The following is a 27657-nucleotide window of genomic DNA, read 5'->3' as shown; positions in this document are numbered from 1 at the left end:
CTAGAAAAGCAGGCTTCTGCCCTAATTTGGCAGTGCCCCTCTTCCTTATGAAAAGAACAGGGGAAGGAGAGAGAGGTGAATGCCAGAGATCTAGACTTAGGAACTTCAGTGGCATGAGAGGCCAAGGGCATTACCAGAATCACCCCATTACCAGGGGGGGGGTCTCAGCCAACACCACAGGGCATTTGAGAGTAAATGCTTCTCCACCACTTCTGTGTTTCCTTCTTTGTGGAAGAGACCAATGAGAGTAACACTCCTGGCCTTTTTCTATTTCTTTATTCACTCCCTCTTAGGATAGTTGGAAAAAATTAACTGATTAGTAACTTGGGGAAGAATAAATGGCATAGTCAGCTGAACTCCCTTATTCTCTGAGAGTAAGCTTCCCCAAGGGCCAAGCATTCTATTCTGTTCTCTAGGCCAAAGTGACACAGGAAACCAACCCCACCTGGGGGAACCTCAGTGGTTCAGTGCTCCTTAGGAATGGGTAGCCGAGGAAGGGATTAGCATTCTCGGGCCCTCCCAATCCAACCCAGAGGACAACAATGTGGTTAAGGAGAAAAACAACACATGAGACAAGAGAAACAACAGCCAGAAGACTGGGAAGGGAGAGATGACTACAGAGTGGCTCCAATTATAGGTGAGACATTCCAACCTCACCTTGGAACTCCCAGAGAGATAAATTAAAAAAAAAAAAAAAAAAAAAGAAGTCTGAAGAAGCCATATGGCAGATGAGGACTGGTAATAGAGCAGATTTAGGGGCAAACTCTTCAAGTGACCTAACCCTGGTCCTATCGGGCTGCAATAATCAAAAGATACTTGATAGGTAAATAATACCAATAGGTAAATAATACTATTCCAGGTGTTTTATGGAACTTAGGGGAGAAGCAATCTAACATCTCATAAGTTTATAGTCTAATACAATTTATTGAAATGTCAATGTTTGTTTCTGCCATGGAAGGAAAAAACCCCACATTTTCCTCAGAGGTTTCCACTCAAATTCTTTCCAGTTCTGCCCCACCTTGTTTTATTGATTCTGCAGCTTGGTGGAGAAGGTATGAGATTAGATTAGTTTAAAGGAAGTAGCCAGTGAGATCCAACTGAACCACTCAAATCCCATTGAAGGCCTGAAGAGTTTCAGGATGCAGGGTTTTGAAGATGTTCATTTCAAATCAAAACTTTTTTTTTTTTTAATGTTTATTTGTTTTTGGTGGGGGCAGAGAGAGAGGGAGACAGAGGATCCCAAGCAGGCTCTGCACTGACAGCAGTGAGCCTGACATGGGGCTCCAACTCATGAAATGTGAGATCATGACCTGAGCTGAAGTTGGGCGCTCAACAGACTGAGCCAACCAGGTGTCCCTCAAATCAATTTTTAAAAAGTAGGGAGGCAGTGGGGCACCTGGGTGGCTCAGTCGGTTAAGTGTCTGACTTCAGCTCAGGTCATGATCTCACTGCTTGTGAGTTTGAGCCCCACGTCAGGCTCTGTGCTGACAGCTCAGAGCCTGGAGCCTGCTTCAGATTCTGTGTCTCCCTCTGTCTCTGCCCCTCCCCTGCTCACACTCTGTCTCTCTCTCTCAAAAATAAATAAACATTAAAAAAAAAGTAGAGGGGTCATTATGCTTCTCCATTCTGGACTGTTATTTTTTTTTCCCCTTATAGGAGAACATTCCGAATTCAGCATAATTCTTGTCCTAAGCATTTCATAATGATATTCATACATGTTCTTGTTACAACGCAGCTAACAAGGGCCAGATTGGTTGTGGTTGAGTTATATTTGCCATTTTGTGGGCTACATCTTAGTAAATCAGCCAAATCATTGCCTTAATGAGGGTCATTTGGGGGTTTAGAGGGCGGTGCAACAAGGTCACTCCCTTTACTTCCATGGTCCTTCATTAGTCATTTTGTGTGCCAACGCACCTCACACGTGAAAGAGGCCAGATCTCACATTTGCTTTGGGAAAAGCAGCAGGCTTCCAAAGCAGGCAATGCTCTAGATGACTCAAGGTGTTGAAAACGATTTTCCTTAAACTCACTGTGGTTTTCTCTAAGAAATAGAGAGTATTCACTTCAGGATAGGTCTGTCTGGAGGAAAGAACACCGGTCTTGGAGTCAGGCAGTTCTACGCTCAGAGCACAGCTCAGCCACTTTACTTGCTCTAATGTTAGATAAATTTATTCACCTTTCTGAGCCTCAGATTTCTCCTCTGCAAAATGGGATTAGAATAATTTAACCACGGGGTTAATACTAGCGTTAATGAGATTGCATATAGAAGGGCCCAAAGGATATTAGGTGCTCAAAAATTGCTTTGATATCAGAGAGAAATAAAAGAAAATCTTAGAGTGATTTGCTAAATAGAGGCATGAGGAAATGAGCACTTCAGAAAAATATAGTTTTGAAAATGTGACGTTAGTCGAGTAGGGATATTACTAGGAAGGAAGGAATTGAACAAAATCATTAACTATACATCCCACTTTTCACCAACTGATTAACAAACACCAAGTAGACATGGCTTCTTCGTATGAGGCTCACTTGATCGTGTTGGAGAGTGGTCAATATACATAACCCCAAAACAGTAGGTTAACGACAGAGGTCAACCACCAGCGAAATCATTGCCTGCCATATAATTAATACTGTACAAATATTTGTCAGGTGAATGAATAGAGCTTATCTTTAACCAAGTGGTAGTGTGGATTTGAGACTTTCAGAATTGAGGAATAAGAAGTTGGGTAGACCCTCTCCCCAGAAAAAGAAGTTCACTGGTAAAAATTATAAGCAACCATCATCTAAAGTCTCCAAAAATTTTCCTAAGGGGATATAGGAAATGGAGAAAGATTCTAAATCTTGGTAAGAACAGAGAGAGTCTGGCATTTGAGCCAGAACTTTCTCCTTTACCCCTCCCTACAGCTTCCTGTTACAGGGCTATCCTCCAGGCATATGCAGCCAAGCAGACACCGGCTTTCTCTGCCCCCAGCCCCCAGATTGGGGTTAGTTTTGCCTGAGAAGGGGCAGGCTGCCACCATTTATCTTTCCTAGCCCCATGTTGAGAAGCTCTATTCTAGGCAGGCATGGCCAAAGGGATTGAGTTTCCCCTCCTCACCCAGCTCTAAAGCTCAGGCTGTCAGCTCTGCTCCAGGTGCAGAGGCTAAGAGCACTGGAGCTCTCTTGCCCCTCCTCCCAACTTGCTTGTAAGATGAGAGTTTCGTACCAGGAGAGACAAGCTAAGATCAGAGGCTGCCATCTCCTGCTGCCCCCACAGTGCTGACTCACCCAGTGGGAGTGGCACCCTCCTAAGAGCAGGTGTCTGCCCAAGCTCTGATGCAGTGGCACAGGGGTTCTGCCCAGGCCAAAGGCAGGCCCTAAGGACCGAAGGGCTCCGTAGCTCTGCCCAAGGGGTTCACTTCATTGGAAACAGTGTGGAAAACTCCAGACCTGAAGCCACTGTTGAAAACAATGGAGATCTTGGCGGAGGGCAATTAAGAGGAGACTTGCAGCCCTATTATACAAGAAAAAAGGCAGAAAGGAAGTTTTGTAGGGAGAAACCGGAGGAAGAGATAGCTAAGAAGAGGCCTCCAAGGATTACAGTCAATTCTGGACTTAGGAAGAATGTATGCATGTGCCAAGTTGCACCTACTCAGGAAAAATCAAGGTGTGATGGGGGGCTGACTTAAAAGTGTCACTCGTGCTGCACACAGAGCTCTTAACATAAGGCAGAGACTGTACTAGCACAAGGCAAACACCACCTCTGACCAAGCACTGACTGAGCAGTAAGTGCCTCTGAGCTAAGAGTGACTCCTAAGAAACCAGGTCTGAAAATAAAATCACACTTATCCCTGGCCATCTGGAAGGCTGCATGAACGCTCAAGGCTGCACCTTCTCAAGAATGACCAGAGAGGGAACCTCCACACTATAGTGTCTCACAGCGTGTGGGAAAAAAAAATGTGATTCCCTGAATTGTGATAGAAAACTTCAAGTCACCTACATGTCCCTTGTTAGAGGAAAAACATCTAACTAGTGTCTTGGTTTTCTATTCCAGTGCTTTGTACCCCATTTCCCCCTCTCTGGCCATGTTTGGGGATTGAGGTTTTATTGAGGGATTTTGTCCTTGGACACTCTCCTTGAGACCTTGCTGGGCTTCCCACTCTGTAAGTGCGGGCCAGTTTCATTCTCCCCATGGTGTCACACAGTGAGGGTAAGCCCAGATGTTACTTCCTGCAATGGGACCTACATGAGGGGAATGCCTTCTACCCTCCAAGGAGCGTGCTTCCTTGTGAGAAGGGAGAGGAAGCTTGTCTTTGAGGTCCCTGGGACTGTGATGGCATCAACCACTTCAGTTTGAAGTTTGCAATCAACCAGGAATGGGTGGTGGGAATGGGAACAAGCTAGGAGAGAGGCCAAAGCAAAACAGGACCACTGAAATGCCCAAGTCTTATTTGGAATGTCTCTAAGGGTGGCGAGCTGTCAGTGCCAAGCCACCAGGAGCAAAGCGTAGAGGAAGCTAGCATAACAGTGGTCTCTGAAGTTGCAAGATTCTGCCAGTACAAACATGGTGATCAGCTCAGAAATAAACCCCTGGGTTCCCTCTGGGCCTAGGTGGTGCCCCCGGAGAGGATGGACACAGACGAGGATTGACAGGTGGGCATGGAGGGAGATGGGAGTGCATTACTTAGGCTAAAGAAACAATTCTAGTATGTATGGCTATTTTTATTTTTTCAGTGAATAGCAGATTAGAAGTAAAAGAAGCAAAAAGAAAGAAAGAGAAAGAAAAAGAAAGAAGAAAGAAAGAAAGAAAGAAAGAAAGAAAGAAGAAAGAAAAAGAGAGAGAGGAAGGAAGGAAGGAAGGAAAGAAAGAGAGGAAAGGGCAAGGACAAGGGAAAGGAAGGGAAGGAAAGGGAAGGAAGAAGGGAAGCTAGTTGAGGGTGGAGGGCTGTTAGAGGCAGATACACTGAAATCAGCACAAATGACATCTTACATCTAGACAGCCAGGAAGTTAAGAAAAACAGAAGAGTTCATTTATTCAACAAATATTTTTGGAGCACCTGTTGTATGCCAGGCTCTATTCTAGGTAACTAGGATATATCAATGAACAAATCAGAGATTTGTCCACATAAAGCTTACATTCTAGCAAGCTCCTAGTTGCTATGGGAAATCCATGGGTACAATTAGAATATTGGCATATCCCTGATGGACTTGGGCTTCATAACCTCGCAGCTCATCCAGCACAGTAATAGTGATGATAATAATGAATGACTATTCTGTGTGTACTGTGTGACAGTCACTGTTCATCTGCTTCCTGTACATTAGCTTCTTAATCCCTCACCAAAATTCTAGTGTTAATTTTTGGCTTGAACCAGTCAGTCACCGTGGCCAAATTGCATGGTGTGCTCTGATTGGTCAGGCCTGCTCTGGACTGTCTGCCCTCCCCCTCCATCTCCCTCAGCCCCCTCACCTCCTTTGGGCTGAGACAAATGTCATCGATCCCATCAGAATCACGTAGATTGAGCAGGGTAACTGGAACGGGATGAAGGCTGGCCCACCAAAGGAAGTGACACTGGACAGACGAGCATATATTTATCAAATCACATAATAGGCCATTCTAGACAGACAATGGCTTCAGCATTCAAAGTCCAAATGTAGGAATGATGCAGGGCAAAGCAGAGTAGGACTAAATGCCCCATTTTATAAATGAGAAAGCCAAGGCACAGAGAAGGGAGGTAACTTGCTCTGGTTCACAAACCTAGAAAACACTGAGGACGGGAATTTGGTCTGACTCCAGAACCCATGTTTTATTACTGCATAATTCTGATAAAATCATAAAGGCAATTTTAGTTATCATAGTTCATGGATTCTAAGCCCATATTTCCCACTTTAACATCTCTGCAGTTGAGATGTGTCATGTAATAGATATAAATGCGGAATTTAAGAAACAAAACAAATGAACAAAAAAGAGAGAGAGAGAAAGAGACCAAAAACCCCTGGCTCTTAAATACAGAGAACAAACTGGTGGTTGGTAATGGGAAATGGTAGGGGGGAATGGGCGAAATAGGTGAAGGGGATCAAGAGTACACTTATTTTGATGTTTATTTATTTTCACGAGAGAGTGAGAGAGTGTGATTTGGGAGGGGCAGAGAGACAGGGAGATACAACTCAAAGCAGGCTCCAGGCTCTGAGCTGTCAGCACAGAGCTCTACGTGGGGCTTGAACCCATGAACCATGAGATCATGACCTGAGCCGAAGTCGAACGCTTAACCGACTGAGCCACCCCGGTGCCCCAATAGTACACTTACATTGATGAGCATTGAGTAATGTATAGAATTGTTGAATCACCACATTGTACACCTAAAACTAATGCAACACTGTATGCTAATTATACTTCAATAAAAATAGAAATAAAGGAAAAAACATAAATATGGTAAGAATATGCAGGATCAGTTTCATTGGCAGCGTTTTATTTTCCTCAGTGGTATATAAAATAATAGTGCATCTTGCAAAAAAAAAGTCATGTTAGGGTTAATGAAGCAGTATAGTCTTTTTCAAAAAATATTTATTTACTTTTGAGAGAGAGAGACTGAGAGAGAGAGAGAGAGAGCATGCATGTGCATGGTAAAAAACAAAGGTTCAGCACACAAAAAGTTAAGTTCCAGTTGTTTAGATATTCAGTTTTATCTTTTTACTTGGCAAAACACATTCATATGGCAAGACTAAACATCAGCCTAAGCATCACCATCTTTTTATTTTTTTTTCAACGTTTTTTATTTATTTTTGGGACAGAGAGGGACAGAGCATGAACGGGGGAGGGGCAGAGAGAGAGGGAGACACAGAATCGGAAACAGGCTCCAGGCTCCGAGCCATCAGCCCAGAGCCTGACGCGGGGCTCGAACTCACGGACCGCGAGATCGTGACCTGGCTGAAGTCGGACGCTTAACCGACTGCGCCACCCAGGCGCCCCAATCACCATCTTTTTAAAACTTTCTTTGCCCCGTGGCTTTTCTTCTAAAGTTAAGTTTACCTTTCTTTGGACTCCCCTAAGGTCCTTGGGACGCTGCTATTAAAATATTTACCTCCTTGCATTGAATCTTCTCTGTTTTTTCAACTTGAACTGTTCCTGAGGACAGAGCTTTTGTATTATACCTTTCCATATCCTCAGATAGCTAACATCATGCATGGCATAGGGATAGGTTTGCAAGGAATGTTTGCTAATTGAAGGGGGGGAAAGATGGAAGGAAGGAAGGAAGGGAGGGAGGAAGGGATGGAGGGAGGAAGAAAGGAAGGAAGGAAAAGAGGGAGGGATGGAGGGAGGAGGGAGAGAGGGAGCAAGGAAGGAAGGAAGGAAGGAATTATTCCTTATTTTACTAACATTTGACAAGTAAGGTGTTACTGCAGACAACATACTTCCTGCTCTCACTGAGCTTCCAGTTGGCTGCAAGGACAATCACACAAGGTTCATCTTCCCACTGTGTGCAGACCTTCTATTAAGATGTGTTGGCCACCGATGACGCAGACTTAACACCCCCCCGCAGCAACAGCAGGGCCTGGTGTCCCAATGCTTCCCAATCACACTAGTTCCTGGGAAGAAATGTAGATGTGTGCAGGCAGGGGAGCATCCCACACACTTCCATCAAAGCTGAGCACAACATGAATGCCAGGTTCGGGCTTCCTGTGCCCATACCAATACTGCAAATCCCCTGGGAATTCCTTTACTATTCAACATCTTAATTTCTTCTTTTTATGTAATGGGATCTAGGAATGTTCAGAACATCCCCTTCAATCCCTGTGTTTCTAGAGACCTAATTTATATTAGTTCTTGCTATGTATTTATTTAGGAATAAAATCAACATTTGGAACCATGGCAGCATATGGTTAGTGTTTTGCGTGAGGGGTGCGGTATCCATTTCCCCATCATGTGGCAGGAGTGCAGCAGCTGTAACATCTCATTACAGGGCTTCACTGTATTTAATAAAAAAAAAATAGTATTGCTCTACTTAACAAAATTATCCTCATCCCTCCACCCATCCCCAAAAACCTGATCTGTGGTTTCAATGCCTCTTGCCATAATAGCTTTAGATGGTTTGCATGTGATATGAGTTAGCTCCAGAATCTGCTTTCAATTCAGTTGTTTCAGATTGTATTTTCACTGTGAGCCATTAGTCACCAAATGTTGACAAGCATTTGTAAGGATGCCATCTCCCCCTTTGTTTATATGCAAGTGCAGCAACCAAAATGATTTATTTATGCTTTAATTAAAATTTGTGGATAGACCAGTGATTTTTAGCAGTGGCTTTTCTAATTTGTGGGCTCCAGTAAGAAAAAAAAATCAATAATTTGATACCATTTATGTTTTTATAGTTACCCCAGGCATTTATAATGCAGACCTGCCACTCACCTGCAGTCTTACTCTGAGCAGAGTGATCCTCGCCACATAAATCTTCCCCCGAGGCCAGGAGGGTCTATATTTCAGAGTCACTTCCCTTCTGCGTCAGCTGTAAGTGAGATGTTACATGCTTTCCATTCTCATGATTTTCATGGCAAGGCACAAGGCTAAAATTAATATTGAAAGTAAATTGATGGACTGTAAGTTTTATAATACCTGACCCAATCCGTAACGACTGCTTAGAATTTTAATAATTTAAGCCCATTGATTTTTGGTTCTTGCATATCCCTCAGCACATTGAAAATGTACCCCATAGGGTCTGTGAAAAGAACACACCCCAAATGCGGAGCTTTTAGGGGAACCTAATATATTCGGCATCGCAGGTGCATAAATCTCCATGAAATTGCACCAAGTTAACATATTTACTGGTGCACACAATTTAGTAAGTACTTTGTAAAAGTCTAAATAAAGATAGATAAGACAGGTAGATATGGAGAAATAATGAGTAAATGTTCCCATGTATATTAACAGGGTGAATTCGTTGCCTTCGCAAGGCTAGCAGCCTAACTGGAAAAGAATTAATTAGTTTTCAAGGTGTTGAGGATGTTTTTAATCGCTGTTTTTCAAACTCTGGGGAAAATGAACTGCTTTTGCATTTTCTGCCAAACTCAAATCGTCCTCTGCCCAGTAGGGTTGGGGGATGTGGAGAGAGTGATGATGGAGAGAACAGGAAGGGAAACGCTTGGTCTCAGGCACCATTTTGGCACCCGAGATAAAGGCCCGAGGAGCAAGGAGAAGCTCGTTCACTCATCCAGAAAGTCCCCTTAAGAAGGATCCCTTGTAAGTTTCCACATCTACTATTCTTGTAGAATACAGATTTTCCAAGATCCCTGCAAGTGCTCATACTCATGTGTATGACTTTTCCCCTTGCTCCCATGCCTCCCCCTCCCCTTAGTGTTTGCAGTTCAGCTCTGGAAGGGTTCAAGTCAAGTTGTCACTGCAGCCTGTTGGAAACATCTGGCTGTCCTTCCAAGAAGACCCCCACCCCTGCTCACCTTTGGAGGATAGAGTGTGTGTCCTTTCCTCGGGGCAGATATTTTAGTTCAGGGAGATAACATTTTGCAGGGGGTGAGGACTATCTTACTCAAATATATCTCTATATATAACCTGGTGAAACCTTTTACAGAAGTTCATTTTATGAATCAAGTAAGCGTGGAACTGCTACTCTGGTTGGAATGGTGGTTCTAAGAAATAGATGCTGAAGGAGCAGGGCTTGTTCTACCTCCCACCCTCTTGGCAGTGTCCATGGGTGTCTCTACTCTCCAGACGACTTGGAACAGAGGTGGAAAAGTCACTGACAGGACACTACTTCAGTATCAGTCAAAAGGTTGATGTAAGTGATCAAGAAATAAAAGAGACAAACAGACCAACCTCCATGTGGCCTCCCTCCTTCCTAAGCTGGTCTCCCCTCCTCCACTCTCAGGACCACCTCCCCTGCCTTCTATTTCAGATATACTGGATGTCTTTTCAACCCTGGGGTACAAATGGTTCTCTCCTACCTCTAGGCCTCTAACATATTCTTTACTCTGCTTGGAAAACACTATGTCCCCTGCCCATCTCACCATCAAACAGCTTACTCCACTAACTCTTTAACTTAGAGCTCACGACCCATGTCAGGCCTCCTCTGACTCTCAGAACCAGGCTGGGCTCATTCTCCTCTAATCCCGAGTTCTTTCACTGTTGGCACATGACACTCTGGATTTATAATCTCATTTGTTTTTTCTCTTGGCAATGAGCCTAAATGCAAAATTCTCAAATGAAATGTAAGCAAAACCAAAGTTGGATTTATTGCACTAAAAGTGGTGGTAAAATCCTATACCCATGTATGATAACAAACAACAAACAAAAACTCAGCAAATTAGAAATAAGAACATCCTCACACATATCAAAATTTTCTTTAAAACCCAAACATGTTTATCCAAAGGACACAAAAATGCTGATTTGAAGGGGCACAGGCACCCCAATGTTTATAGCAGCACTATTAACAATAGCCAAAGTATGGAAAGAGCCCAAATGTCTATTGACTGATAAGTGGATAAAGAAGATGCGGTATATATACAATGGAATATTACTTGGTGATCAAAAAGAATGAAATCTTGCCATTTGCAACTACATGGATGGAACTAGAGTATATGATGCTAAGTGAAATAAGTTAGAGAAAGACAAATATATGATTTCACTCATATGTAGAATTTAAGAAACATAACAGATGAACATAGGGGAAGGGGAAGAAAAATTAGATAAAAACAGAGAGGGAGGCAAACCATAAGAGACTCTTAAATACAGAGAACAAATTGAGGGTTGCTAGAGGGGAGGTGGGTAGGAGATGTGCTAAATGGTGATGGGCATTAAGGAGGGCACTTGTTGGGATGAGCACTGGGTCTAATACGTAAAGTGATGGATCACTAAATTCTACTCCTGAAACCATTATTACACTACATGTTAACTAACTTGGATTTAGATAAAATTAAAATAACGTAAAATAAAATAAAATAAAAAGCCCCAAATGACCTAAAAGAGGTATACTTACAGCTGAAATATTAAAAACTTCTTCCTGAAACTGAGAATAAAAGACCTTCCATCAACAGCTTTATTCAACATCACACTGGAGGTCCTAGTCAGTGCAATAAAACAAGAATAGAAGAGGATAAAGACTGTAAAGGAAAAAAACTGTCATTATTCACAGACAACCTGATTGCATCCACAGACAATATATCTTAGACAACAGCAAGTGTTGGCAAGAGTGTGGGGAAACTGGAAGCCTCATACACTGCTAGTGGGAATGCAAAATAAGCTAGCCCCTTCGGAAAATTGTTTAGCAATTCTTCAAGTTAAATAGTTATCATTGGATCCAGCAATTCTACTCTTAGGTATATACCAAGGTAATTGAAGGCATAGTTCACGCAGAAATTTGTATATAAATAGTCCTAGGACTATTATTTATAAAGCCCCAAATTGGAAACAACCCAAATGTTCATCAACTGATGAATGAATAAAAGGTGGTATATCCTTAGAATGGAATATTATTTGACCATAAAAAGGAATGAAATAATTCGTGCTACAGCATGAATGAACATTGAAAACGTCATGTTAAGTAGAAGCCAGACACAAAAGGTCACATGTTGTATGATTCTTTTTATATGGAGACGCATTTAGGATTGGCAAACCCGTACAGACAGGAGGCAAGCTAGTGGTTGCCAGAAATTGGGAAGAGAGGGAGTAGGGGAGTGAATGGGAATATGTGTTTGTTTCTTTTTGAGGAGATAAAGTGTTCTAAATTGAGGTAAGGGTGACGGGTGCTCAATTCGGTCAATGTACTAAAAGCCACTGAATTGTACACTTTAAAAGGGTGAATTTCATATGTGAATTATATCTGAATCAATCTTACTTTCAACATCTCCCACTGTGGTTATGTGTTTGTCTATTTCTCCTTCTTTGGTCAAGTTTTAAATGCAAGTATGTTATTAGGAGCAAAAAAATTGAATTTTTATGTCTTCTTGGCAGAATGACACCTTTATTATTATGAGATCTCACTCTGCATCTCTAGCAATACTTCTTGCCTTAAAATCTATTTTGTCTGATGGTGGTATATCTACATCCTGTTTATTTTTATTAGGTTTGCATTGCATTTCTTCTACACTTTTATTTTCAACCCTCCTATATGCTTATATTTATATTACATCTCGTGTAAGCAGCATATAGTATTTTCTTAATTTTACCTAGTCTTTAATGTGAATTTAATTTGATTTATCCAGTCTTTGTATTTTGATGAGAATATTTAGTCCATTTAAATGTAGTGGAATTATTAATTTATTTGGATTGAAATCTATTATGCTATTTGTTTTTAATTTGTTCTAACTTTTTTCCTGTTTTTATTTTAGAAAGAGCAAGAGAGAGAGTACAAGTCGGGGAGAGGGACAGAGGAAGAAAGAGAGAATCTCAAGCAGGCTCCATGCTCAGTGCAGAGCCCGATGTGAGGCTTGATCCCAGGACCCTGGGATCATGATCTCAGGCAAAATCAAGAGTCAGACACTCAACCGACTGAGCCACCCAGGTGCCCCTTTTCTATGTTGTTTGTCTCTCTTTTCTCTTCTTCTTTTGGGTTAAGATTTTTATTGTTTCATTTTACCCTCTATTATCTTATTTGTTATATATTCTCTTATTATTACTTTAATGTTTATCTTAGAGATTACAGTATGAATACTATATATTTGATATAATAAATATAAATCTATATTTTATAAATAATATAACATCTGACATAACTACAATTATATGATATAAACATCTTATCATTATTTATAAAAAATATAATGTAATATAATCCAAAAATGCAAGAACATTAGAATATCTTTATACCATTTAATACCCTCACGACTTTTGTGCTTTGTTGTCATGTATTTGATTTATTTATGTATTTATTTTTAATGTTTATTTATTTTTGAGAGAGAGAGAGAGGCAGGCTGCAAGCAGGGGGAGGAGCAGAGAGAGAGAGGAAGACACAGAATCGGAAGCAGGCTCCAGGCTCTGAGCTGTCAGCACAGAGCCCAATGCGGGGCTCAAAACCACGAACTGTGAGATCATGACCTGAGCCTAAGTCAGTCGCTTAACCGACTGAGCCACCCAGGCGCCCCTATTTTTTATTTTTTTTAATTTTTAGTGTTTCTTTTCTTTTTTTTTTTTAATTTTTTTTTAACGTTTTATTTATTTTTGAGACAGAGAGAGACAGAGCATGAACGGGGGAAGGGCAGAGAGAGAGGGAGTAGTGTTTATTTTCAAGAGAAAGAGAGACAGAATGTGAGTGGGGGAGGGGCAGAGAGAGAGGGAGACACAGAGCCCGAATCAGGCTCCAGGCCCCACGCTGTCAGCACAGAGCCTGATGTGGGGCTTGAACTCACAAAGTGTGAGATCATGACTTGAGCCAAAGTCAGACACTTAACTGAGCTGCCCAGGCACTCATGTTGTCATGTATTTTAATTTTCTATGTGTTTTATACCTCACAGGACAGTACTGTTATTATTTATACAGTCAACATTAATATAAGATATTCTAGAATTTATCTTTTCTGTTGCTCTTCTTGTCTTTCCATATCTCCACACTTCGGTGTGGGATCATTTTCCTTCTGCCTGAAGAACATCTTTAGCATTGTCTTTAGTGCACATCTGTTGTCTCAAAATGTCCTTATTGTGCCTTTGTTATTAAAATGCATTTTTGATTCTGGGTTGCCAGTTATAGTTTCTATTATAATATATTTTATTTTAAAAGGCAGTATGTGACTCATTACATCGATTTCATAAACCATGACATTGAAGTGGCTTGAAGCCCACCACAAATGATTGCAAATCCACAGATTGAAAAATGCTGCTGTAGAATGTTCCCTCCGGTCATCCAGCTATTCCAAGCCACCCTGAGAAATAAGTGGTTCCCACAGTGAAGAATCCCCAACAAGTTTGCCAAAATACTAACCATTCATACAGGGGTTTGGAATAGTCATTCAGACCTCAACTTCCCAGACTCCATAGCTGGAGCCAGCCTTGAAGAGTTACAGGACAGTTTCTATCCAGTAAAGGGACCAGACATCAGATGGCCAATGTTGCCAGTCCATGCCAAGATTGAAAGGGTGCATACTCAAGAAACAATAACTTGTAGAATCACTGGTCAACCTTAGCTCTCAGAACTTGATAGAACCTTCTGGAGGCAGGCTGAGGCAACTATAAAATTCTAGAATTCACTAATACTTTGGGTGTTTGTTGAGTGTCTTCTCTATGCCAGGCACTCGAGATAAAAAGATAAGGTATTTATCTCCATAACTGACAAAACTCCCATCAAAGATGTGACTCTAACAGGCCTTGCTCTTCCCTAAGCACTGTTGGATAAACACCATTAACTTGGCCTCCATGCCTCTCCTGTTCTTCCATTGTCCACCAGTACCCCAAGCCACAGTCTGCATGACCTCATAAATTTTAGTTACTCTAATACTCTCAGTCAGCTTATAGTCAAGGTTTGGAGGATTGAGAGCCATTTTACCATTCATTCCATATTCTTCCATTCCATATTAATTGTGTGTTGGGTACTGTTCTAGGTTCTGGAGATCCTACCATTGTAGAACCCTGTGGAGTAAGGACGATGAATAACAAATATATAAACAAATAGATCTCTAATTTTATGTCATGTAGCAGTAAGGCTATGAATAAAGGTATCAGGAAAGAGAAACCCAATGATGGGAACATCTAAGAGAATGTGGTCAATGAAGTTCTCTCTTAGCAGGCAAGATCTGAACAAAGTCTCAATAAAGTGAGAAAACAAGTCATGAAAAAACTTGATGGACAAGCACTTCCAGACAAAGGAACAGCTAGTACAAAAATCTCACAATTGGACTCGCCTGAGAGAATAACAAAGAGGCCAGTATGGCTGAAGCAAAGTGAGCAGGAGGGGGACTGCTAGGAAATTAGGTCAGACAGGTGGTCAGGAGTCTGAGCACTGTGCCAGGTGTCAATTCTATGTCTTTAAGGTAATTCAGATAAATGGATTATTCATTTCATGATTGTGAATAAATGTTTATCTTTCTTTTTATATACCCAACATAATTTTATTTCCAAGCATTTCTTAATCATCAGTTTACAAGTCTGAACATAAGCAAATTTAATTCAAACTGTAGCCCTGGGAGTAGCATGGGTGTGAAGGTCAAACTGGCTTAACTTTTTAGACCCATCTGTGAAATGAGGATACGTAGCTCTGTCCCACCTGGTTGCTGTGAAGATTAAAGGGCATAATATATGAAGCAAAAGCATTCAGCACAGTGCCTAGCACACAGATGGCTCCCCAAGGTTAGTTTTGTGTCATTAGAACACCAGGTAGGGGAGAGGTGGGAGGTGAGGTCTCCAGGGATTAGCTCACACAGGGCACCGGCCATCAGGCTGAGTAGGTTAGATCTTACCCCTATGAGGAGGCCCGTTTGAGGGAGAATGGGATCACTCAGGACAGGATGGACTTGGGAGGTGACAGCAGTAGTGGGGAAGGTTATGGGAGGGTCAGGAGACAGCGGTACCAGCAAGAAGACCACTGCAGGATGCTAGCTAAGAAAGGGATAGAGACAAGGTGGAGTTGGGAGGGGAATGGATTCATGGATTGAAAAGATGCTTGAAGTTCCCAAAAGGTGTTCATGCATTGGTACCACTGAGAGAGCTTCTTCCTCCATCTAGATGGCTCTTCTCCTTCTGCCCTGCTCTCCCCTCCTCCTCCTCCTCATCCTCATCCTATGCATCTTGAAATTCTTCAGCTCAGGGAAGCCCTCTCTTACCTTCAAGCTGGCTTTAGATGCCCTTCCCTATGCTCCCTTCATAGATCCCTGACCCTCTCCAAAGAAGCTTTGCTTGTGTCTCTCTCCACTTCCCTTCCTGGGAGGATGGCACAGATTCTGACCCCCTTCTCTTTACCCTTCACACCTTTAAGGATGCTCAGTCAATGTTTGTTGTTCCCATTCACCCTGGCATTGTGATTTCAAAGCAGAAGTTAGTTAAGCCCTGGGAATGCATCTGTTTTCACTAAGAGCTATTCATTCCTTGTAATTACAAGGTCCCAGGTTTTAAGACCAACCTACATTCTTTTAATTTTAGATCAGTGTGTGCCCCATAACAAGAGTATGTCCTACTGCCCAGCCTTCTTGTTCAAGGATTAAGGTTTCTAAGGAGAAGCTGGCTTTGGTGCCCAGTAACCAGGGTACTGTTGTTTGGCCTTCATCCTTGAAAACTTGTAATTTATTGCTTCTGATATTTCCATTGTGTCCCATCATGAGATGCACAGATAACAGAGGCAGACCTGAGATAACGAATGGCCAGCAGAACCATGCTAATAATTAAATCAGCTCCTTGGGTCGCACAGTGGGCCCATTTACACTGGGAGTCTATTGTGTATAAATATACTTTAACAAATTACCAAACAGGAGCGCCATTCAGGTTGCTCCAAGAAGACAATTACTTGCAGCAAAGCCAGTGAGTGGGGGAGGAGACAGAACATCAAACCCGCAACAAAGGAAAATGTGAAGGCCAGCAAAGTGGGGCCCTGTCACCAGAGCTGGTGTGGCTATTCCCTTTCACTAGAGATACACGGTCTCTGCTCGAGTTCTGGCATCCTGAGAGCAAGATGAGCTGGAGAAATTTCGGAAAGAGGGTTCTCACATGTGGAAATTAGTAGACACAGAGCGTGCACAAGCTTTGGAATCAAAAATACCAGTATTCATACCATTGCTACTAATAATACTAACATCAACTAGTAAACACTTCTGAAGGGCTCACTGTCAGTCACCGTTCTAAACATTTTATGTATAGTAAGTACCTCATTTCATTCTCACAGAAACTCCGTGAGAGGGGCATGATGATCGTCCTCATCTTACAGAGGAGGAAACTGAAGCTTAGATTCAGTAACATGCCCAAGGTAACATACGTAGTAACGATGAAGGCAGGACTCATACCCAGGCAGCCTGACTCCAAAGTCAATTTTCTTGACGATTCTGCTTATCAGCTGTTCATCTTGGACAATTCATTTAAGATTTTTTGAGTTGAAGTTCCCTCCGTTGTAAAATGGGGATTTGAGAGGGTTATTCTGAGGAATCAAATAGCAGTTATGCAAGAAAATAATTAGAAAACTGTAGTGAAAAGAATCCTGAACTAAAATATATCATAACAGTTTTTAAATTGAAGTAGGGTTGGCATATGATGTTATACTAGTTTCAAGTGTACAACATGGGATTTGGCAAATCTATACATTATGCAATGCTTACAATAATAAGTGTCGCCATCTGTCACCATACAAAATTATTACAATGCTATCGACTATATTCCCTATGCCATAGCTTTCATCTCCACGACTATTTATTCTATCATTGGAAGTTTGTACTTCTTGATTCCCCTCACCTATTTCAGCCACCCCCCTAACTCCCTTCTCTCTGGCAACCACTAGTTTGTTCTTTATATTTATGAGTCTGTTTTGTTGTTGTTGTTTGTTTCTGTTCATTTGTCTCATAACAGTATTTGTTTTTAATTTTTTATTTAATTTATTCGTAACGGTATTTTTAAAAGTTTATTTATTTTGAGAGAGAGAAAGGGAGAGAGAGAGCAGGAGCAAGGAAGGGGCAGAGAGAAAGGGAGAGAGGGAATCCCAAGCAGGCTCCATGCTGTCAGTACAGAGCCTGATGCGGGGCTTGATCCCACGAACTGTGAGATCATGACCAGAGACGAAACCAAGAGTCTTAGTCTTAGTCTTAGTCTTAGTCTTAGTCTTAGTCTTAAGTCAGTGGCTTAACCGATTGAGCCACCCAGGTGCCCCAATAGTTTTTGATTGTAAGAAACAGAAACTTATGGACTCACTGAGGCAAAAATGGGATTTATTGAAGTGATATACAACATTTTGTGGAGCTCCCAGAAAACCATCTCTCAGATGGAGATGTTTCTGCAGGACATTCCCTGGAGAATGCTCTTGGCAACAAAACCCACGAGGGAGTGAGCAAAGCAGGACTGGGCAGATGGAAAAGTTGAACTCGATCCCATAAGGATGGCCTTTCAGAACTATCCCAAGAGAGTCCACACCAGGGAGGGCGCATAACCTTGGGCGAGAGCACCCATGAGCAATGGGCAATTCTTGGATGAGACTTACCTGTGGCTGTCAGTAAGCAACACTTCTGGGAGCTGAGAGAATGAGTGCTTCAGTCCTGAGGGGGTAGCTGGACATTGCACCAAAGTAGCCACTGTGGGAAGTAATGCACAGAATTGAAGTAAATCTAAACGCTCAGGCTTGAGAATGGAAGAGGCTCGGCTGCACTGGGGAAGTAAGGTAGCAGGAATACAAGGACCGTCTTTCTGGAGTCATGATGCCACTCTGCTGGGTTCTTTCATGTGAATGTCACATTCCAGGCAGAGAGCACCTGGAGGGGTCTACTGCCTGGAGAGCTTACCTGCTGACCAGGATGGGTGGAGTCTTTGATGAAAAGTTCTACCAAGACTGGTTCAGAGTAAGTTGTAGTGGAATTAAAAGAAGAAGTGGAAATAGATGGTAGGGGGACAAATAGCAGGTATCTATAATATTGAAAATCAGGAGACTTGGGGAGAATTCTTGGTAGAGTTAGGGTTGGATAGTTGGCAAAAAAATCTCCATTATTTCCATCCTTGTAGTCTGACCCCTAGAAGTGTGACTTTAAAGCTCCTCCCACTAGGAGATGGAGACATTCCCCGCTCCTTGAATCCACGCTAGCTTTGTCACTTGCGTTGACTAATAAATAGGATGCAGCGTCGTAGTACCAATTCTGATACTAGACCTAAGAGGTACTTCCGTTCTTCCATGGAATCCTACTCACCCTCCATGTAAATAAGCTCAGACTACTCTGCTGGAGGATGACAGATCACGTGGAGCAGGGATGAACCATCTTAACTGAGGCCATCATGGGCCAGCCAATCCCTAGCACACTCTGCATCTAACTGCACATGCATGAATGAGCCCTGTCAGGACCACATGAGCCCAGCCCCCAAATCCTGATCCATAGAACAATGAGCTAAATATATGACCACTGCCACAAAGTTTTGGGGTGGTTGATACTTGGCAAATGCTAACTGATGCATGTTACTAATATGTTGTGTGACATTAAATAAGGGGTTCCCTGCCTGAGGAATGAAGGGGTTGTACACACGAGGATCCTCTCTGATCACATAGTTCATGGATCTGAGAAGGGTCAGAAGTGGGGGTAGACTCCCCAAAAGCAGAGCATGAAGCTAACATATACCTTGAGTTGCCACTTACCTAGTGGAGAGGGGCCTCTGAGCTGAGATGTCTTCAGGATCTTTGATGACTCATGAAATACCATCAGGTGAGGGTGGGAAAGTGACAGTGTGCTGATGTGGTTATTTTTGATGATCAGTGAAACATAGGCTAAAGACCACACCACAGTCCATAGAAGGCAAGGACACACAACCATCCCCCTCTTCCTGTGACCATGATAACCTTCTGCACTGCTCTGTTTGCTGGGGATGGGGATTATGAATGCTTTCTTCCAGCCCTGGTGTTGTCATTCAAATTGGTACCTCCTTTCCTGTACATCTGCTTTTCCTTAACTGAAGGCAAGGGTGCAGTTAATCTCAGATTCCTTGCCACATCCAAATCCAAACCAGCCGTTATTTTTCAGATGAAGCTTGTGGCCCAGCATGAGCTGGTATGTGTGCGTGCATGTGGTTTTTTAGTTAGTTAATTAGTTGACTTTTTCAGTTTTCCAAGTCTTAGTAATAATTTTTTAGTTCTTGCAACATTTATTGAAAGCATGTTATGCACCATGCATTATTATCAGTTGTTTTCACGCGTATTACCTTATGATGATCCCCATTTTCCAAATGAGGAGAAGGAGGCTCAGAGAAAGCATGTAACTTTTCCAAGGCCATAGAACTAGCAAGTGGCAGAGCTGGAACCAGCATGAAGGTTTTTGGTGTCTAATTTAAGTATTTTTTTGTCCTGTAATGGGCAATTGACGAAGCCAGGGGCTTCTGCCTGGGCCGTGGGACCACTCCTATCGAAAGATGTGGGTTCTGGGGCGCCTGGGTGGCTCAGTTGGTTAAGCGTCCGACTTCAGCTCAGGTCATGATCTCACGGTCTGTGAGTTCGAGCCCCGCGTCGGGCTCTGGGCTGATGGCTCAGAGCCTGGAGCCTGCTTCCGATTCTGTGTCTCCCTCTCTCTCTGCCCCTCCCCCGTTCATGCTCTGTCTCTCTCTGTCTCAAAAATAAATAAACGTTTAAAAAAAAATTAAAAAAAAAAAAAGATGTGGGTTTTGAGCCCACCAAGTAGAAGCAAGGATCCCTAAAATGAGAGAGAGCTTATCTTTAAGCGAAATCTGAGATAATGACATTGTTATAGAACGGAAACATAACTTGTATTTCACAATACATGTAGTTGATTTCATGTGGAAAATAAAGCTTTGTATTTCATCAGGTCCCTAAACGTTACATATACTGTTTTACTCATGTGATTCAGCCTCGAAGGGACATAGATTTCCTGAAGCCTGTTGCCAAATTCAAGTGAATTCAGGGCTAATGGTCGGGGGGCAGGTACCAGAATAGGTATATTGGTTGTCAAATGTGGCAATAATTCCATCCTTGGCATAATGTTCCTGCTCTGAGCCTTCAGAATACTCTCACACCCCTCCCTGACTCAGCAATCCTGTTCCCTCCCCTGGGACCCTTCACCCCACCTCCCCATGATCCAGCAACTAAAGGGTTAACAGCTGGCACAGTAGGGCCTCTGTAGGTGACTCTCTCCCTGCTGTGGGGCACTCTCTGTTAGCCCTCCACCCTAAGTGCTTGTATTTCCCTGGCGTCACTTTTCTCTGCTCGATGAAACTTGGCACTTTAGAAAGATCTCTGATGCGAATAGAGTTGAGGATGGGCTTGGGGTGGCAGAGATGGTGCAGCTGGAATTCTGCGTTCTGGAACTTCCCCCATCCTTTACCATGACCCTCAAAACCTATCTGTCTCATGCCTTATCCACTTAGGGCTCGTACTGTTCTTTCCATGGGGAAAGGACCCATCGCCTTCAAAACATTAGTCTCCTGAAATGTCCTCTGAATAAGAAGGTTCTGCGGTCTTGGGAGTTGATGAATGCTTTGTACTATACCCTCATTTTAGAGCTTCACATATATACATAGTAAAGGCTCTGACAATATCTTCAATAAAGAAATCTACCTTGTTTAATCCAGCATTTCCTAACCAGGGGCAGAGAAGCATCTGCCCCACCCCCATTAGCCCACTGAATTTCTACTTTACCGTATGAGAGACGAGGGATGTATAATGGCCTTGAAGGAGGGCAAATGAGGGGTAAAGGGAGGGAAGGGAAGCTGGAAAAATGCTGCTGACATTGTACCTCATGAACCAGAAAGGGATAGGAGGGAAGGTAGGGAGGGCGGAGGTGGGAGAGAAAAGTGTGCAGGGGAGCATGTCCCTGGCTGTCCTGCATCATAGGCATCACCCTGCTCTGAATCCTGGGCAAGCTCAGAGAAAGAAGAGGGCCAGCCAGCAGCTGGGAGTCTCCCCAGCAAATCTGGAAGAGCTCCAGGCAGATTCCAGTCTGCTGGTTGAGAGCTGGGTTCTTGTTCCAGCTCGGTAATTTTCCAGCTGTGTAACTTTGAGCATGTTATTTAAATGCCCTGGACCTCTCTTTCTCCAGTTCTAAAGATTAAATTAGACAAATACATGTAAAGGATCTCAAACTTGAATGTGCACGGGAATCAACTTGTTAATCAGACTTGTTAAAACACAGAATGCTGGCCTCCCCCCGCCCCACTCCACCCCAGGGTTTGATTAAGTAGGTCTGGAGTGGGCTGGTGAATTCACACTTCGGACTAGTTTTGGGTTCAGCTGCTGCTGGGACCACACTCTGAGGGGCATGGATAGAAGTTGAAGTGCTTTGTAATTTGTAAAGTATACGTCTTAATTGATTTAAATAAATTCATCCATTCTGTGTTAACATAATGATGTGTTCATGGGATAAGGTTTATCTCTTACTACCTCTGTGCTTTTGGGAGGAAACGCTTTTATTTCTCTGCCAGAGGAGCAGTTCCCATGATACAAGTTTTAGGAAAGCATCTGGGCCCCCGGAAGCCTCTGTGACACTTCATGGGCAGGCATCTGCTCTGGCTATGTCAGTCCCCCAGACATTCCCCTGACAGGACAGAGGTCTTCTGTCATCTCCAGAAAGCACATACTGACGGACACACCCCTTGGCGAGTGTATTTTGTGGAACTCTTGTCCCTTAAGATGTCCTATGGAAAAACTTTTCTATGATTATAACCCCTTGGATATGTTCTTTTTCCTCTTTGTGCTTTACAATACTTACTAATGCATAAAGGCTCTGTCAAGTCCTGCAGGAAAGAAAGCTAGTCAACTTTCCTACAGCGGGGTAGTGGTTAGAAGTACAGAGCCTGGATCTGGACAGTCCAAGACAGTTGCCACTAGCTATGTGTGGATATTTCAATTTAAGTAATTAAGTGTACATAAAATAAAAAATTCAGTTCCAGGGCACCTGGGTGGCTCAGTTGGTTAAGTATCCAACTTCAGCTCAGGTCATGATCTCACGGCTTTCTGCTGTCAGCATGGAGCTGGGAGCCTGCTTTAAATTCTGTCTCCCTCTCTCTCTGCTCCTTCTCCGTTCATGCTCTCTCTCTCTTTCTCTCAAAAATAAACATTTAAAAAAATTATTAAAAAAAATTCAGTTCCATAGGCCTAGTAGCCACATTTCAAGTATTCAAAGGCCCCATGTGGTTAGTGTCTACCATTTGTATAGCACAGATACAGCATATTTTCTTCATTGCAGAAAGTTACATTGGGCCCAGAGGCAAGACTTTAAAACCCAGCTCTACTGCTTACCACCTGCATGAATTTGGACAAGTTCCTTAAATTTTTGGTCCCTTAGTTTTCTCATCTATGAAATGGGCCTAGTAGATGGTACATACTTCAAAGTGTCATTTCCAGAATTAAACAACTTGGGGCTCTTGGGTGGCTCAGTCGGTTAGGCATCCAACTTCAGCTCAGGTCAGCTCAGGTTCCCGGATTCAAGCTCTGCATCAGGCTCTCTGCTGTTAGCACGGAGCCGGCTTCAGATCCTCTGTCTCTCTTGCCCCGCTAGTGCACTCTCTCTCAAAAATAAAAAAAATAGAGGGGAAAATGGGTGATGGGCATGGAGGAGGGCACCTGTTGGGATGAGCACTAGGAGTTGTATGGAAACCAATTTGCCAATAAATTACATATAAAAAAATAAATAAAAAATAAAAATAAAAAAATAAACTTTTTAAAAGAAAGAATTAAGCAACTTACATATGTAAAGCATTTAGAATAGTGTTTGGCACATAGAAAGCCCTCCATAAATTGTGCCTATTATTATAATTTGTTTAATTTACTGTTCTTAAACCAATTTTGGAATCCTTTATCTATATAATACTATTCGTTTCATGGAACTAGTGTTCTATGGGAACACAATTTGGAAAACATTGCCCTGAATTTAAAAGCAGGTTTCAAGAAGAAAGAGAGGTTCTTTACACTGTAGTTCTAAACACAGTCACAGAAAATCCCAAGGAAGAAGAACATGGCTCCCTAAAAGCTAGTTGAGACTCTTAAGATGGCAAGAAAGAGAGCCCACTGAAACAGACTTCAAATAAAAAAGGAATTTTTTTGGAAGGACTCATTGGTATCTCTTGGAGCCCAAGGAAAAGCTGAACACCTACAATTCATGCAGGGAAAGAATGGTAACTCTAGGATTATAACAGCAGGAATTGGAGGCCTTTTGTTCTAGAGTTCTTCCAATGACAATTCTCAGCCCAACTCCAGGTTCTGTCCTTCAGGTATATTTTCTATAGAAAGAATCTCCAACTCGAGTCCAGTCAACCATGGTTGAGGCTTAGTCTCATGACAGAAATAGGACTCCATCTATGTGATGGGGAGCAGGGATGTTTCCAGAGAAAGGGTGTCATCAAGCAACTCAGAGAAGTGACTTGCTCAAGACTTCCCAGCTCTCTCTGACACTAAAAGCCCTCACTCTTAATTCCTGGGAATACTCCCTGGACTAGAAGATTCACATCTGGGATTCATCCTGGCTTTCAAGCAGCATAATCCACAAACAATGAGCCTCTTTTATTGCTTTACAGGGTGCTCATCCATCTTTGGAATATCAAGCAAGGCCACAGAAATCAGAAAGAGTATAGGCAGATTGGAGGCACCATAATCACCCTGCACAATGTTCCACGATTTACAGACCTTTAAAGTGAGACATGTGCTTTGCTTCATCAGAGCCTCGCACCAACTCTTAAGGTAAGTAAGATGGTAGTTGTGATTCCCATTCCGCCCATGGACAAATTGAGGCACAGAAAGGATGGGTTCATTGGTAGAGAAACTCAAGTTTTTTAACATGCTTCAGCTCTCACAGACCTTCACCTCTCAAGGAATGATCATTGTTAACTTTTTCCATGAATATCTCAATAGTCCTGCATTGTAGGCATGATGGAGATTATTATCTCACTTTTCCTGACGTGATGGCATTTTGGAGCAGGAAGAGACCAAGTAGCCCAACCTTTTTATTTCACGGATAAGAAAATCAAAGGTCAGAAAGAAGGAGATTTCTCAAAATCACAGTCACCGTACATACATTCATTCACTGGGAGAGAAAGTTTGCTTGAAATGTATGTCTAAAGCTGTAATTGTTATGAGGGTAAGTTCACTTGACAAATATTTATTGAAGAATAGCTATGTGCCAGGCACAGCAGATATAATACCACCCTACCTCTCATATTCCACTAGTCCCCACCCCTTGCCCTCTCTTTTAGCCTCTGCTATGCCTCAAACAGCCCGTTGAGATCACACAGTGGGGCTTTACTCAGGTCCTCCTTTCTGTCTGGAAGACTTTTCCCAGATATTTTCTTGGTGCACTCTCTCACCTTCTACACCTCTGCTCGGATTGGACCTTTTCAGTGAAACCAACCTTGACTGCCTTATTTATTATTGCAACGTAGACCACCTCCCCTTCTCTCTCCTGAGTTCTTCATCCCAACTTACTGTCCAGCTGAGCCCCTCTTAGCATATGTCCCGTGCTTTCTTAATATTTACTTGAAATGCTACCTTCTGTTATCCTACCTTTGATCAGAGCCAAGCATGGAGAAAGGGGTGAGCATGTGCTAGAAAGGAGATAGGGATAGAAAAGAAAATAGCACACCCTGCCACATATTCTGCTCCTTTAGGCTGTTATAAGCCTGGCATATTGGAAGAATTCCGTGTGACCAGGGCATGGAGTACAGAGGACAAAGGGGAAGGGATGGGCTTGGAGGGGGAGATCATCAAGAGCCTTACAAACCATACCAGGAAACTTAGACTCACCTTGAGGAGACTGGGTGTCACTGGAGGGTGCTAACTGCACAAGGGTGTGGTTAGATCTACATTTTAGAAGAACATTCTTTGGTTGTGCTATGGAGACTAGATTTGGAGCTACAGGGAAATCTGCAAACTCTGGATTCAGGGAAGCCCATTAGGAGGCTGGGTAAGAAATGATGGTGGGTGCCAGTGGAGTCAGAGAGAAATGGACACATTTAAGAGCTACAAAAGAGATAACACCGTCAGGACTTAGGGCGTATTGGATGTTGAGGGTGCAAGAGTGGAAGATTTGGCGGGGGGGGGGGGGAGAGTGTTGTTAATATATTTTTTTAATAAATAGAAACCATGTCACTTCATTTGTTATAGCAAATAATAAATGGAGGGAAGTAATTCAAGAAGGATTGGAAAATTTTTCCATCCACAGAAGAACAGAAAGGACAAGCACCTTTACCACCCAAGTTTTGGGTTCATTGTTTTCTATTCTCTGCCCCCCACAGCAGCAGGCTGTTTCCAGAATGGAACTCTGCCTTCAAATTTTATACTAGCTGGGAGGCTGATCCATCATATGAGTCAAGAGAGGATGATGAGCTCAGTTTTTGGGCTGAGGGTCAGTGGGACATTCAATGGAAATATCCAGGAAGCAACTGGATATACAGGGCTTGATGTCCCAACACTGACTTCTCCATACTTTGTCATGGATAGGGTGGGGAAGAGTCAGAGAGTTTACAGTGGTTCTCATATATGTCCTCCTCCCACCAGGGGACACTTGACAGTGTCTGGAGACATTGGGGAAGGTCCAGTGGCTCTAGTGGTCAGGAATGCTTCTAAACACTTCTACAGTGCACAGAACAGGTTTCCACAGTAAAGAATTATCTGACCCAAAATGTCAGTGATGCTGAGGTTGAGAACCCCTGGAGTAGAAGTAGCTGGAGCCCCAGGAGGCAGCTGTGTAGTTGTCACAAAGAGCACAAGCTGAAGTCTAAGAGTCAAGGTTTGAACTCTGGCCCATATGGCTCACTAGTCACATAACCATTGGAGTTATGGAGACTCAGTTTCCTCAATTATATGGTGGGGTGGTAATATCACACAGGTAGAGTAACCCAGTTCCTGGCTCATAGAGAGCACTTAGCTCATAATAACTACACTGCTCGGGGCAGACCAAGAATCCATTTATTCAGTAAAGAATTGTTGAGGCTGTGCTCTGTGCTATACATTGTGTCAAGCCCAGGGACACAATGGTGAATAAAGTGTAGTCATGGTCTTCATGGTTTCCACACCAAAAATTGCACACACACACACACACACACACACATCACCATCATCATCATCATTCCATCCTCTATCAGAAAACATAATAGCCCTTGCTTGGCTCCTTCTCCTGGATCCAGTTGACAAACAACATCGTCTCTTCATCCCTCTCTGCCAGCTGAGTGTTTGTTTTCAGGAAAGAGAGAACGATGTTGGTATTTTGGCCACAGGCAGTCTAAGACTTCAAGGCGCTTTCTTTCCTGTGCCTCCACCTTTGTCCCATTCTCAGAGTCCCCATGGGCATTACTAGCTGGCACCTATCTTCCCTCTCGTGACCTCTACTGGTTTAGGGGAGCTTGCTGAATTTTGAGACTTTAGCTGTGAAACTCTAAGGGGAAAGGAGCCTCAGACTTCTCCTTCTTGTGGGAATGTAACTGAGGGCTTCCTTGAGACAGGGCTTTCTACATGTGATCATTTAGCCATGGGGCCCAGAAACCTTCAAAGAGATCTAAACACTCACTGTATCCTTTAGTGGGAGCATTGAGTATCTACCAGCTGGGAAAATTCTTCAACCTCAGTCTCTGTGGCCTTACCTGAAAAAAAAAAAGATAATATATACCTTATAGTGTTGTCATGAGATTAAATGGCATAGGGCACAGTGTCTAGAACATGGGATGTGCTCATTTATTAATTCAAATATTTATCAAGTTTCTTCTCAGTATCAGGCACTGCTCTAGCAACTGGAGATCAACAGTCTATAAACTGAACTAAAATCTCTCCCCTCATGGGGTTTATGTTTTATTGCTTAAGATTTGTGGCAGTTTGGTACTATTTAATAGGCTTTATACTCCAATTTTATCTATCTAACCATCTATCTACACACACGCACATTATGTATGTGGTATATTGATATACTTATATTTATATCCTGTTAATTGCTACTATTCCCTTTTATTTATATCAAGAAATTGAGATTCAGAGGAATGAAGTAAATTATTCAGATTCACAGAATCAGAAAGTGGGGGAGCTAAAACTGAGGTCCAAGTCTGCCTGCCTCTAAGCAGGCGCTCTTTCAGTTACGCTACAGTCAGATACAATCAG

This window comes from Panthera tigris, chromosome C1, assembly GCF_018350195.1.
Source record: "Panthera tigris isolate Pti1 chromosome C1, P.tigris_Pti1_mat1.1, whole genome shotgun sequence".
Taxonomy (NCBI): Eukaryota; Metazoa; Chordata; class Mammalia; order Carnivora; family Felidae; genus Panthera; species Panthera tigris.
Note: the sequence above shows the minus strand (reverse complement) of the source record.